This window comes from Cebus imitator, unplaced genomic scaffold, assembly GCF_001604975.1.
Source record: "Cebus imitator isolate Cc_AM_T3 unplaced genomic scaffold, Cebus_imitator-1.0 Scaffold586, whole genome shotgun sequence".
Classification (NCBI taxonomy): Eukaryota; Metazoa; Chordata; class Mammalia; order Primates; family Cebidae; genus Cebus; species Cebus imitator.
The window spans coordinates 281,045-294,069 of NW_016107901.1; the positions used below are offsets into that span (position 1 = coordinate 281,045).

The 13,025-nt window shown below is 38.5% G+C and overlaps 1 protein-coding gene across 2 annotated transcripts in view; it reads right to left on the bottom strand.

Moving 5' to 3' along the window:
• The window catches only part of LANCL2 (LanC like 2), a 62,905-nt gene that overhangs the window by 44,390 nt on the left and 5,490 nt on the right, over positions 1–13,025 (bottom strand). Inside the window, exon 2 of one of the 2 annotated variants that reach the window (XM_017516421.2) lies at positions 3,747–3,932. The exons of the other annotated variant lie outside the window; for it this stretch is intronic. The gene's annotated coding sequence lies outside the window, so the exon portion shown is untranslated. The remainder of the gene's footprint in view (positions 1–3,746; positions 3,933–13,025) is intronic. 2 annotated transcript variants of the gene reach the window in all.

A 13,025-nucleotide genomic window follows, 5' to 3' on the forward strand; every position in this document is an offset into this window, starting at 1 on the left:
CCTCCTGAGTAGCTGGGATTACAGGCACGCGCCACCATGCCCAGCTAATGTTTTGTATTTTTAGTAGAGACGGGGTTTCACCATGTTGACCAGGATGGTCTCAATCTCTTGACCTTGTGATCCACCTGCCTCGGCCTCCCAAAGTGCCGGGATTACAGGCTTGAGCCACCGCGCCCGGCTGGTTTGATGTAATTTAATAGGCCCCTGAAGCCCTGCCTTTTTTTTCCCTTCATTATTTTTTTCTATTTTGCACATTGGATAATTTCTATTGATCTATTTTCAAGTTCACTAATTACTAATTCTCTTTCCTCTTGAAACCACACCTGCAAAAATTGTTAACAGTGGGAAAATCATGACAGTGAAAGAGATCTGACCTAAAAGACTATCTTAGGCTTCTAACTTCCAAGCTGTCCTTGTTCATCCCTGGGTGTTGGCTGAACTAACTTTGAGAATAATTTACACACACACACACACACACACAAATTCTATATAAATTTATATATATACACATATATATAAAATCCATATATATGTATATATAAATACACACACACACACAGACACATATATACATATATATTAAGATGGAATCTCACTCTCTTGCCCAGGCTGGAGTACAGTGGTGCTTTCTGAGCTCACTGCAAACTCCACCTCCCAGGTTCAAGCAATTCTCCTGCCTCAGCCTCCCCAATAACTAGGATTACAAATGCATGCCACTGTTATAGGAGTCATTAAGAAATTATTTTATGCAGATAGGATAAAGTGTCCTTGGTAAGGTTTTTTTTCTTGTAATAAAAGCAGCTCCAGAAATGTTTCTTTTCTAGCAGAAAAACAGCCTGAAAGGCTGGCAAGTATTGATATGCTAATGTGGATTCAAAACTAGGTCTGCCCAACATGCTGTCCCCAGATATCTCCACCTATGCAGGACAACATAGTGGCCCACATTTGCATATTAAAAGGCTAGGGTGGGCCGCCCAGTTATTTCGAGGGCTATGTAAATGGCATACCTGGTCAAACCAATCCCCTGGGTCCTATGTAAATCAGACACCACCTCCTCCAGCCTCCCAATATAACCGACCATTCCTTCCTACCCACCACATACCGGGTTTCCTCTCTCGGCTTGGAGCCTCCCTCTCTCTGTCTCTGTAAATGGAAGCTTCTTCCTTCTTTCTTGCCTATTAAACTCTCTGCTCCTTAAAACCACTCCACATGTGTCCGTGTCATTTTTTCTAAATCGGTGCAAGACAAAGGACCCTGGTTCCTGGTTCCTCCAGTCATCAGAGCCATATCCACCACATCCAGTTAAATGTTTTATATTTTCAGTAGAGACAGGGTTTTGCCATGTTGGCCAGGCTGGTCTGGACCTGACCTCAAGTGATGCACCCACCTTGGCCTCCCAAAGTTCTGGGATTACAGGCGTGAGCCACCATGCTGGCCAAGAGGAATTTCATTTATGGTTTAACTTTGAAACAAAGATAACAGACCGTTCCCAAAACAAACCCCCTTCTTGCCTGGGGACCAGACTGCCTTTGTAAGACTAACAAATTAGCCACAAGATTAGAAATTATGAAAGCAGCATATTTAATATCAGCTCACATATGTAGGATAAAATTCCAAAATTCGTGTGTGTGCGTGTGTGTATGCATACATCCATATAACATATATCAAAAACTTAACCTTAAGTTTATTTCTGTGTGCTGTGAAGTTTTATTGGTTTTCTTCTTTTTTTTCTTTTTGCTTATATGTATTTTTTAATGAACATGTGTCTCGCACAAAAAGAATTAAGGATTTTTTTTTTTTTTACAAGTAAGTCAATCAGATAATTTGCAACCAGCTTATGAGAGCAATGGGGGCACCTAAACTCTTGATGATAAAAGAAATGTAAACCTCACATTACCTCTGGATCTCTTAGCCAGAGGAATAAACTGGCAATTATTACAGGAAAAAAAAAAAAAAAAAGAAATTATGGTGTAGGAGTGATGCAACCAGAGGCCACAAGATTCCAAACCTCCCCAGTTCTCCTCAGGATAACATCACTATTGTAAAACCTAAGAATGGTGCTTGAGATATTTTTTGAGACCCTGCATTCTGATGTACCAGCTGATGCCATCCAGACTGATAATCTGGCTCAACCAGTTCTGTGATCCCACCTGGGAACAGAAGACAGCAAGAAAAACCCCCTTTGACCACTCCCTTGCTCCCACATACCAAATTATCTTTTTAAAACCCCAGTCCAAGTTTTCAGGGAGACAGATTTGAGTAAAAAACTCCAGTCTCCAGTTCACCTGGTTTTGTGTGAATTACCTCCTGTATGTGATTCCCTTGTTTTGCTAAGGTGGCTCTGTGTGGGCAATGGGCAGGCAGAACCCACAGGGCACTTATGGTCTTCTCCATTCCCCTGCTAAGGCCATGCAGTAACTTTTAACTGTCAGATAGTGTATTTATCAGTTCCAAAATATCCATGAGATTCTTTTTTAACGGTCTTTACTTCCCTACTGAGATTTCTTCATTTTTCATGAACTGAAAGACAGCACCACTGCACTCCAGCCTGAGCAAAAAAAGAGCAAAACACCGTCTACAAACAAAAAAGAAATTCACTCCTCCTCCAATCATGCACTGTAACGTACTCTATAGAACCTCCCTCCTCCTCCAATCATGCACTGTAACACGTTACAGAATCTGGATATAATACAAAAAAGCAATTACATTCTGGTCTGCTTATTCCCTGGTGACTTTGAGCAGCTGCTTTTTATATTATATCCAAGATTTATAGTTGTTTTATTCAGGGAGTCCTCCAGCAGGATCTTCGTCCAGCATTAAAGTACAAATTATTTAAAACACATTTTAAGTTTAAAAAAAAAAAAAAAACCCAGTATATGTGCCTTCTTCTGTTGTACTCCAGTTGCATATGATGCCATAAAACCCCCATCCTTGTTCATTTTTTTTTTTTTGAGATGGAGTCTCACTCTGTAGCCCAGGCTGGAGTGCAGTCGTGCAATCTCAGCTCACTGCAACCTCCGCTTCCTGCGTTCAAGCGATTCCCCTGCCTCAGCCTCCCAAGTAGCTGGGACTACAAGTGCATGTAACCATGCCCAGCTAATTTTTTGTATTTTAGTAGAGACAGGTCTTCACCATGTTGGCCAGGATGGTCTTGATCTCCTGACCTTGTGATCCACCCACCTCGGCCTCCCAAAGTGCTGGGATTACAGGCGTAAGCCACTGCGCCCTGCCTATATTTTTAAGTCTATGAAAGTAATAGGTGAGCATTCAGGGATGGGCAAATCTATTTTAAGAACAACCAACTGTGCCAAAGAGGATTTAAACATGGATATTTGCAAGTATAAATTTTTGCTATAATACAGGTACTAAATATGACTTTCTTTTCCCCTTTGACATTCTATGTATTAATTGCCCAAGACTAAAATAGGTGGGCAAGACAACAAATTCTATTGACTAAAATACAGCATTAGCTTTCGAAATTGTATCTTTTCATTAAATGTTATTCAAAGTAATAAGTACAATAATTCCTACTCAACCATGGTGGTAAAATGCCTTCCCTTATAGCGAAAGCTAAGTTAGAAATCTAAGGGCAAGGAAAGCTTCATGAAAATCTTTATAATAATGCTCACATAAACATAATGATAAAGATGGCACATCAAAGAACATAGTATCAATATTTCACCCACCTTAAAGGTGATATAATGAGTTAACGAGACAAACACATTCATTTAACAATCTTTGCTTACTAGCAATGCTTTCCGGATTTGCCATTTCTTGTGGTTTGGGTGATGTGCTTGTAAATGTATTTAACTTTGCTTCTGTATATGAATGCACCAAAAAGAATGACTGTCTGTTCTCCATCCAACTTCTTAAGAACTTTTTGACTCCACGTTAGTAACTTAAGCCTCCTGTGTCTTGACCTTTGGTTTCTACTGTAATCAGAGAGATGCAGAATCATTTGCATGAGAAGGAATAAATGGGGGATACCTCTTTAACACCTGTGGTGGCACAACCCATAAAGTAGTCCCTAGCCCATCTTAGTCCCCATACCCTTCTTTCTTGTAAACAGAAATCTGATTATATTCAGAATAGAGAGCATCCAGTCCCAGAAGAGACACTTGGTTTTCCAGGCCCCGTTATGCACAAAGGTGGCCACATGACAATGAGACCTAAGTACAAGTCTTCTAGGAGGTCCTAGAAGGTTCTTATTTTTCATGATAAAGAAGAAAGAAATTCTCTAATTTTTTTTCCCCTGCTGCCTGCTGATTAAACTAATATGCATTACGCCTGGAAAACTCTAGTTTTCCAAGCCTAATGCATACTCATATGCAGTCTTAGCTCTATCATGATAACCTAATTCCAAAGCATGTGCATATACCAACCCTTCACTCCTCATAAATGCTACTGGAGTATATTTTTAAGATTTAATGATCGCTTCCTCCAATTTGCCAAAATTTCATTGCAAAAACTATTCATTTCTCTGCCCTTTGCTATAAGGTACTTTTTCTAGTTCCCCTTTTCCTATTTCTCATAAAAGAGTCTTCTAATTTGTTTATACTGAAACCAAATTCTCATGAACAAAGAAAATTTATTATGCTGTAATTCTACTTACATTTGATGGAGATTACTGTACCAGGAGAAACTTTAACAGGCTAGTCTCATTTAATAATGGTATTTTATATATATATACACACATGCACGTATACATATATACATATACATATATGTGTACATACATATATAAATACATACACACTTTTTTTTCCTTTTGAGACTGAGTCTCACTCTGACATCCAGGGTGAAGTGCAGTGGCACGATCTCAGTTCATGGCAACCTCCTACCTCCTTGGTTCAAGTGATTCTCATGCATCAGCCTCCTGGGTAGCTAGGATTACAGGCATGCGCCACCAGTCTGGCTAATTTTTGTATTTTTAGTAGAGACGGGATTTCGCCATGTTGGCCAGGCTGATCATGAACTCCTGACCTCAAGTGATCCGCCCACCTCAACCTCCCAAAGCCCTGGGATTATGGGCATGAGCCACTGCACCTGGCAGTATGGTATTATAAAGATAACTAACAATTATTGAGTCCTTACTATTTACCTGGCACTACGTGCTTTACATATTTCAATTAGTCTTTACATCATTCAGTTTTTTAGGTAAGAAGACCAAGGCTCGAGATTTCATAACAATGACAGATGAAGCTCTTAGAACTCTGTCTACTTATAAAGTTCCTGGGCTTTGCATTCTCTGCTTATTGTGAAATTTTTTGCTTAATTCTATATTTATATTTTACTTTTGGATGTTCAGGACTTATAGCCTTCACTCAATCATACTATATGAATAGAAATATGTACCTGCCACATAGCCTAGAAACAGCAGGAGCAGTTAAAGACCTTTGGAGGTTTTATCTCTTGACCCTGAGATTGATTTTTAGCAATTACATTGCAATCAGGAAGAAAATATTCTTTTCCTACATGATGAGTAGGCAATTTTCCCAAACAAGAATGTCCAAGTGTATTATAAAGCAAAAATATACTGGAGTAGATATTAATCACTGGTTGTAAAACCCCTTGTGAAGTGTCACTGCATCTATTATTCCAAATGATACACAACGCACGTTTACAGCAAGATTTATTTCTCTTCCTCACAATGTTTTCATAGTAATAAATCTTAGAATCGGACAAGAAAGATTTTTTCCTGGGGAGGGTAGGGCGGGAAGAAGAGACAGAAGAGGAAGGAGAAGGGGGAGTAGGGGAAAGAGAGGGAAGGAAGGAGACAGAAAGAAGAGAAAGATAAAGAGGCAGCAGACAGACACTGGGTGATATTTACGCGTACAAATTACTCCAGTTATGTCCTTGAAAAACGTTTCACGATATTAAATTCCTCCTTATTTATGATATTTTTCCATGTACATCACCGGAATAATTCATGAGAGTAATTTATTTCCTAATTTGTCATTTGCTAGAACATACACACATATTCTGTACCTCTCTGCCTCAACCATAGATTTTAGACAAGGTATGGGTTCAGATCAGTATGTTCATAAGCCACATTTTATGCTGCATATGGAAAAAATAAAAGGCAGATTTTACATATTTTTACAATTTTACAAGTATTTTAGATGATATAATCAACACTCTTATCAGCTGTTACAGGAAGATACAGGATGAGATTTTCTTTATCTTGGCATAAAGCTTAGCAAGCATAATATCACTGGCATATTAACAATTTCACATATGATAAAATACTCCGTGATATATTACGTATTTCTGTAACTCTCAGGTACTTTTGAAATAAATGAGGAAGAAAGAAATAAAATGTAGATGATTAGCAAATCGTGGGTATAATATTATTCTTTAAAAAAACAAAGTCAATGTTTTCCATGTACGAAGCACTGTTATTGGGACAAAAAGCTGAATAAGATTGGATGCTCCCCAAAATGTTCCTGGTCTAATGAGACAAACGTAAAAATAATTATATGGACTATATTATAGTCCATATAAGTGCCTGACTAGCAATACTTTACATGGTATATTTAAGAAAATATGTAAACATATGTAGACTGATATCTGAAGACAATCTTACTTCACCCTTGTGGAAGACATTCAGGAGTTTACTGGGATTGTCACCAGATGCCCGCTCACAGAGGCAGGCAAGTGTGTAGCTGGGGCATTCAGATGGGTGGAAAGGGGATGGAAAGGCATCGACGACCACTGTGAGCCCAGCAGGGGGCTTCCTGGTGGACCCAGGAGACCCTTTCTTTGATTAAGGAATATTGTCAGTTGGGCACTGTGTGGACTAGAAGGCCCTAAAAGCTTGCTCCTCAATGAGCTAAAAGCTGAGAAGCTTGCTTTGCAGGACTGTCCATGTGAAGTCTGGTGGATCCTAAGCCCTGTGAAAGGAATGCACTGACTCTGTCTAAGTCTGTTGCTGCCTTTCACTGCCATCATAAAAACTCTAGGGTGAAACTACAACTATTATCCCCATATCACAAACGAGAACTATGAAGCACAGGAGAGAGGTAAAGTAACTTACCAAAAGTGATATCAACGTTAAGGGGCATACTGCAGTTTCAAGCCAGGCAGCCAGCTCCAGACTACAAGCGCTAGAAACCTTTATGGTAGGCAGAATGGCCCCCAAAGATATCCTGGAACCTGAAACAGATCACAGACCACAAAATAGGGGGAGGATGCTAGATTATCCAAGCAGGGCCCATCTAATCCCACAAGCCCGTAAAAGGAGAGAACCTTTACCTACTGAAGTCAGAAATACAGGAAAGAAGGTAAAATCAGAGAGATGTGAAGTGTGAGAGAGACTTAATCTGCAGGTGCTGGAAGGACCGTGTGGAAAGCATGGACAGGACTCAGGTGGCACTGAGGAGCAAAGGCCAGCCAGCAGGGAAGTGAACACTCTTGCAGCCACAGGAAATTGGATTTGGCCAACAGTGTCAATGAGCTGGGAAGGAAATTCGCCCTCAGGACCTCCAGGAGAGAACACAGCCTCGAGGATGCTATATGAAACTAAGCAGAGGAGCCGGCAGAGCCAGACTCTACCTGGACTTCTGACTTCATTTTAAAGATAAATAAATAGGTGCTGTTTTAAACTGTAAAATTGGTAGTATTTATGGCAGCAATGGAAAAAGAATATAACTTTCTTAGCTAATCCTTCCAGTGGCTTTGGAATGGCCAAGCAACAGAGTCTTCCTGGACAACTCTGAGCAAGACCCTGGAGGAAGAAGCCTCTCACAGGCATCTCAGAGGAAGACAGGAGCTCGCCGTGCAGAAAGCTGGGGGCATTCTGTGCTGAGGAACAGAGATATCTAAAATACATTTAGGAGAAAGTCACGGACATTCCTGAAGAAACAAGTCATTCCATCTGAAAACTACAGAATAAGCAATCCTTCTCTTTCTAAAATACTTGTGTTCTTCTGTACTTTTTAGGAGAAATTTAGTGCTAGTTTGAGGAAATACAACTGCCATATATAAAAATACAGAAAACTTAAAAAAAGATTGACAAATAACATAAAAAGTTATATTAACTTCAAATAGAGGAGAGTGAAAAGTCTAAAAACAGGTGTTCAAAATGCACAAAGTAACTCCTAAAAAGAAAAAGATATGTTTTGAATAGTTATGCATAAATTGAACATTTAGGTATGAATAATACTTGAAATGCACCAGGACAACTTAATAATAAAATCTACTACACTCCTAATAAATGGGGTATTTGAAACACTTAATCTAATTTAATCCTCTTTATAATCCTAAAACAGCATTATCATCATGGTACACATGCAGAAACTGAAGCTAAGAGAAAATAAGTTGCCTGCATTTAAAAGATGATAAAAATAGCTTTTTGACTCACGTCTTATATATGTGATGATGTGCAAAATTTGCAAACTGTATACCAGAAAGTAATTCTTTTCTTAGGAAAGATTTTGAAAAATCTTCCTGTTGAGGAGTATGGGTTGGGGAAATGGATTTCCTAATTCAGCTCTCCTATGCTAATGATCACTTGTAATGTCAGACAAATGAAGATACAATGTTACACCTAGCAAGAGTATGGGCTTTTATATATATATATATATATATATATATATATATATATATATATATATATATATAACACTCTATTCTGCAAATGAAATGAATAAAACCAAGGTCCCCCAATCCTTACTTTAAAGCTAATTACTACAGGGGCAAAGCAGGCAGGCATGGGGAAGCTATCGCTTCTGACAGTAACGAATTAGATGGTAGTGAAAACATCTACCTTCGTTAGTGGTTATTTTCAATAAACACGTCCTTACCCAAACTAACTCTATCAAGATAATGCTATTTTGCTGAGGTGTTTGAAAATAGTTTGTTCTGCTAAAGATAGTCATAGATTTACATAACCTGGTCTGCTTCCGTTTTCTTATTTCAAACTCTGTAATATAATAGAAAATATTCTAGATTACATATCCTAAGCACACACATCTCAATCCAATTTTGATATGTATCATAAAAATTCATCTGCTATGTATGCTTTGTAGGGGATATTATAGCATTACCACAAGGAAGTTTATAAGTGCAATAAAGAACCAAGGACAAACTGCTAAGTGACAATATATTAATAAACTGCACACAAGGACTCAAAACATACATAATTACACTTCAAGAGACAAGGAGCCCATGGAGATAGTGGGATTTTGTGGCCAAATTATTTTTAATTATGGAAAGCTCTCAGTGAAAAGTTGGGTTTCATTTTGATTAAACAATTGCTGCATAGTACTAACTAAAATCTATGAAAGACAGGAACGTTTTCTGAAAAAGAAATTCAGTTTGTTACATTCAACTCTATTCAAGCAAAATTTGCTCAAAACTAGTCTGGCCCAAGCCAGCTGCTAGTCGCCCTTACAGAGTACACTCCTCACCGGGAACTCCCAAAGCATATTACACAGTTCTTGACTTACATACAATAGCCTGGAAGGTTATCTAAGAGTCCAAGATATTAACAATGTATACCTAACATTCTAGATACAGAATAGCTTTTAAAATACAAAATTACATCATTAAATATATGCAAAAAATGTTTCCCATAAAATTTTTTTTAAATTTCAATAGATTTATTCATTCAACAAATATTTACTACCTACTGCATTCTCATTTCCGTATCAAGCAGTGAGAATGTTTAAAAATAACTCCCTGGGTGCAATGGCTCACGTCTGTAATTCCACTGGGAGGCTAAGGCAGGAGAGGAGAATCACTTGAGCCCAGGAATTCAGGGCTAGTCTGGGCAACATGGCAAGATCCCATCTCTACAAAAAAATATTTAAAAATTAGCTGGGTGTGATGGAATACACCTACAGTCCCAGCTACCTGGGAAGCAGAGGTGGGAGGATCTCCTGAGCTTGGGAGGTCAAGGCTGCAGTGAGCCATGATTACGGCACTCCAGTCTGGGAAACAGACAGAATGAAACCCTATCTCAAATTATTGAGACATGTCTCAAATAAATAAATAAATATTTTTAAAATTTAAAAATAATAACTCAAGTATATTCAAGAAAAAAATCCTGTTCTCAAAAAGCAAAGTGGGAAGAGAAATAGAGATGAATTACAGTAAGCCCTTGGTAATCATGAATTAAATGTTTAGAACTCGTGTTTGACGTTTCAAGCATAAACTTATGAATCTGGAGACCCAGGCTATGATAGATGACAATTTTCAATCTTGCTGAGGCCCAAAGGCGCACAGCATGAGCTGGTAGGTTCTGCTCTGGGTAGAATCCTCAACTTCCACATTTCCAAGTGGTTTGATTATTCCTTATCATCTTACCACCATCAACAGAAGTTCCTGCCCCCTTTCAGACACGATGAGAGTAAAGGAAGTATGTGTATGGAATTCAGAAATTTGGAAACTGTTGACAATCTGAGGATATATCCATATGAATACTGTACATCTAACCATATTTTTCTTAGAAGAAGGAGACAAGAATAAGCATTTCTTTAAGAAGCAAAAAGGAAAAGGTACATAAATTTTATCTGTCATTCCACTGAAAATATAAAATGTAAAGAAATTTTTCATTATATTTTATACTCTAATAAAAATAAGCTACTCTATAATAATGTTAATAGCTATCATTAACTGAACTCTTACTACTCACCTACATATCAGTAACTATGTGTACCTAGGTACTAACTGTACTCGACACCGTTCTGAATGTTTCATGTATTAACCCAACCAGCCATTACAACAACCCAGTGAGGAGGGGGTGGTTATAGTACATCTACATTATAAAAAGTTTTAACAAATACGTTACATTACAACTATGTTATATTAAGAACCGAAGCCTTTCAATTTAACCATTTACATCAAGTTGATGAGGTAAGAAAACCAAGGTTCAGTGGGTGATTAAGTTACTGGCTCAAAGTCTACAAGTCATAAATGGCAGAAAAGTAGGAGTCAAACACAGGACTATTAAAACTCTTACCTGCTCTACACTACAATTTATTTCCAAAAGATGGAAAATGCTCACGTATATCTTAGTCTCTTCTTCATAATCTTATCTTTACCCTTCTATGTCAATCTCTTTCCACATCAGGAATTGAAAATCGGCTGGAGGCTAATTAAGTGCTTACTGAAAGAAAACTTAACAAAGCTGTATGTAGAACAGTTTTCCTCAATCCATCTCAAATTTATGAGTACTCTGGCATGAGGATCTTGGTAAAATGCAGGCTATGATTCCCTGGGTCTGGAGTGGGATCTGTATTTCTAACAATCTTTCAAGAACTGCTGATGATTTTGGTCTACAAACCTCAACTTTGAGAAGTTATATATTCTCCCACCTTCTACCTCACACACACACACACACACACACACACACACACACACACACAAAATTTAGTTCACTTTGAATAAAGAGAAAATAATTACATTTCTCTGGGTATCAGGGTAGTACTAAATTCCTCATGATTCCATAATATATTATGATGTTGAACAAATTTTAAAGTTTCAAAACAAAAATATGGAAAATAATTATAAACTAAATCATTTCCAATAGCTCAAGATTATGTCAAATTATAGACAAGTTTTCCTGATATTTTTCTGTGGAAAAAGTTGTAAAGTTCTTTGGATTGACCAGAAACTATAGAACTCCTAGAAGAGAACATGGGGAAAAACTCCTAGACACTGGCCATAGCAATAATTTTTGGTATCACATCAAAAGCTTATGCCACAATGGCAGAAATTAAACAAATATTACTATATCAAATTAAAAAGCTTCTGCACAGCAAAGGAAACAATTATTATTATTATTATTATTTTTTTGAGACGGAGTTTCACTCTTGTTACCCAGGCTGGAGTAGAATGGTGCGATCTTGGCTCACCGCAACCTCCGCCTCCCGGGTTCAGGCAATTCTCCTGCCTCAACCTCCTCAGTAGCTGGGATTACAGGCATGCGCCACCATGCCCAGCTAATTTTTTGTATTTTTAGTAGAGACGGGGTTTCACCATGTTGACCAGGATGGCCTCGATCTCTTGACCTCGTGATCCACCCGACTCGGCCTCCCAAAGTGCTAGGATTACAGGCTTGAGCCACCACGCCCGGCGAAACAATTCTTAAAATGCAACAGCAGCACATGAATTGGGAAAAATTCCTTGAGCCCAGGAGTTCAAGACCAGCCTGGGCAACATGGCAAAACCCTGTCTCTACAAAAAATACAAAAATTAGCCATGCATAGTGGTACCTGCCTGTGCTCCCAACTACTCAGGCAGCTGGGAGGATCACTTGAGCTCAGGAGGGAGCCACAATCGTGCCACTGCACTCCAGCCCGCAACAGAGCAAAACGCTGTCTCGAAAAAAAAGAAAAATACACCAAAACTATACAGAGATAGAGAACAAAACAGTGGTTACCAGAGGCACTGGGTTGGAGGAAGGAGAGGAAATGGTCAGAGGATACAAAATGGCAGATATGTACAGGTAATAAAAGTGCACTGGATGTGGGATTCATGCTAAGTGAATAGATTGCAGCTGTTCTTGCCACAAAAACAAACAAAAAAAAATGGGTAATTATAGGGAATATATTAATTTGCTCTCTATAGAAACCATTTTACTACCTATATGTACCACATATATCATGTGGTATACCTTAAATATACACAGTAAAATGTATTTTTAAAGAGTCCTTCCAATCCATCAAGTCCTTCAGCATCAAGTCCAATCACCCTCTTTAGCCTCATTACCCCCAGCGCCATTCACGCCCTTCCTTCTCCAGTCACACTCTACTTCTTGACATTCTCGTAAAGTGGTATCCCTTAAATCCTTGCTCATTGAATTCCCTACCTGAGCCTGCAAAACCCCCACTTAAATCTTTCAAGGACTACACAAATATCATTTTAATCTGAAAAGCCTTCCCTGATGCTAACGGGCGAATTAACTTGCCTTATTTCTTCTCTTGTGCCCCCCAAGATACCCTTTACATATTGTCACTTACTGTAACACTCATTGCAGGGTTCTGGAGGCTACACTTCTAGCAACGGCACAGTATGACAGC